The following is a 2,500-nucleotide window of genomic DNA, read 5'->3' on the forward strand; positions in this document are numbered from 1 at the left end:
GCTGCAAAGAGAGGGCTATTTAAAGATCAGCCACTATAATCGCCAGTGCATTATATATTCAATTCAATTCAATTCAAGTTTATTTGTATAGCGCTTTTTACAATACAAATCGTTACAAAGCAACTTTACAGAAAATTATGTTTCTACAATATTTAGTAGTAGCTAGTAGTTTGTGCACGTTTGACAGGATTTTAGAAAAATAAAAATAATAATAATAATAATACAAGACGTAGTCAGCTAGATGATGAACTATCAATATTATTAATTAATAGTAATTTATAGGATGCAGTCACACATGTAGCAATATTTGTTAGTTCTGTTTGTTGATTCAAGGTTAGCATCATCTGGGGTCCTCTGAGGGTCAGCATCATCTCTTCTCAGGTGTTCTGGATCCAGACTGGAGCTTGTGTAAATCCTAGTTACCACGGGATGTAAATCCCGTGGCAAAACATAGAAACAAAATAGAGACATCATTAGCATAGCTGCTGATCCAACAAAGTAAAATTAGTTTAACCCAAGCTAAAGAATAAAAATGCAGATGCAACTACACTCACAATTTAAGAGATACATTATTCGAATGCTTGGCGAAAGAGATGCGTTTTTAATCTAGGTTTAAACAGAGAGAGTGTGTCTGAACCCCGAACATTATCAGGAAGGCTATTCCAGAGTTTGGGAGCCAAATGTGAAAAAGCTCTACCTCCTTTAGTGGACTTTGCTATCCTAGGAACTACCAAAAGTCCAGCGTTTTGTGACCTTAGGGTGCGTGATGGGTTGTAGCGTGGTAGAAGGATAGTTAGGTACGCAGGAGCTAAACCATTTAGGGCCTTATAGGTAAGTAATGATAATTTGTAACTGATACGGAACTTAATAGGTAGCCAGTGCAGAGACTGTAAAATAGGGGTAATATGATCATATTTTCTTGACCTGGTAAGGACTCTAGCTGCTGCATTTTGGACGACCTGTAGCTTGTTTATTGACGAAGCAGGACAACCACCTAGAAGTCCATTACAATAGTCCAGTCTAGAGGTCATGAAAGCATGAACTAGCTTTTCTGCATCAGAAACAGATAACATGTTTCGTAGCTTGGCAATGTTTCTAAGATGGAAGAATGCGGTTTTTGTAACATTGGAAATATGATTTTCAAAAGACAAATTGCTGTCCAATATAACACCCAGATTTCTGACTGTAGAGGAAGTAACAGTACATCCGTCTATTTGCAGATTGTAATCTACAAGATTCTGTGTGGTGTTTTTTGGTCCAATAATTAATATCTCTGTCTTATCCGAATTTAATTGGAGAAAATGATTTGTCATCCAATCTTTTACATTTTTAACACACTCTGTTAGCTTAGATAATTGGGAAGTTTCATCTGGTCTCGTTGAAATATATAGCTGAGTATCATCAGCATAACAGTGGAAGCTAATTCCATATTTTCTAATAATATTACCAAGGGGCAACATGTATATTGAAAATAGAAGGGGACCTAGGACGGATCCTTGTGGCACTCCATATTTTACTGATGATAAATGAGATGACACCCCATTTAAGTAAACAAAATGGTAGCGATCGGACAGGTAGGATCTAAACCATCTTAGAGCCTGCCCTTGAATACCTGTATAGTTTTGTAATCGATCTATGAGTATGTCATGATCTATGGTGTCGAACGCAGCACTAAGATCAAGTAAGACTAGAAATGAGATGCAGCCTTGATCTGACGCAAGAAGCAGGTCATTTGTAATTTTAACAAGTGCAGTTTCTGTGCTATGGTGGGGCCTAAAACCTGACTGAAATTCTTCATACAGATCATTTTTATGCAGGAAGGTGCTCAATTGAGCAGACACAACTTTTTCTAAAATATTAGACATAAATGGAAGATTTGAAATAGGCCTATAATTTGCCAGTACACTAGGATCTAGTTTTGGTTTCTTAATAAGAGGCTTGATAACCGCCAGCTTGAATGGTTTTGGGACGTGACCTAAAGATAACGACGAGTTAATGATATTGAGAAGCGGTTCTTCGGCTACAGGTAACAGCTCTTTTAGTAATTTAGTGGGTACAGGATCTAATAAACATGTTGTTGGTTTAGATACAGTGATAAGTTTATTTAGCTCTTCCTGTCCTATATTTGTAAAGCACTGCAGTTTATCTTTGGGTGCGATGGATGAAACTGAAGTGTTAGACGCTGTAGAATCTACATTTGCTATTGTATTTCTAATGTTATCTATTTTATCAGTGAAGAAATTCATAAAGTCATTACTATTTAACGTTGGTGGAATATTTGAATCAGGTGGCGTCTGGTAATTTGTTAATTTAGCCACTGTGCTAAATAAAAACCTTGGATTGTTTTGGTTATTTTCAATGAGTTTGTGGATATGCTCTGCCCTAGCAGTTTTTAGAGCCTGTCTATACCTGGACATACTGTTTTTCCATGCAGTTTTAAAAACTTCCAAGTTAGTTTTTCTCCATTTGCGTTCAAGACTACGAGTTACTTTCTTGAGAG

This window comes from Carassius carassius, chromosome 9 (assembly GCF_963082965.1).
Source record: "Carassius carassius chromosome 9, fCarCar2.1, whole genome shotgun sequence".
NCBI classification, from domain to species: domain Eukaryota; kingdom Metazoa; phylum Chordata; class Actinopteri; order Cypriniformes; family Cyprinidae; genus Carassius; species Carassius carassius.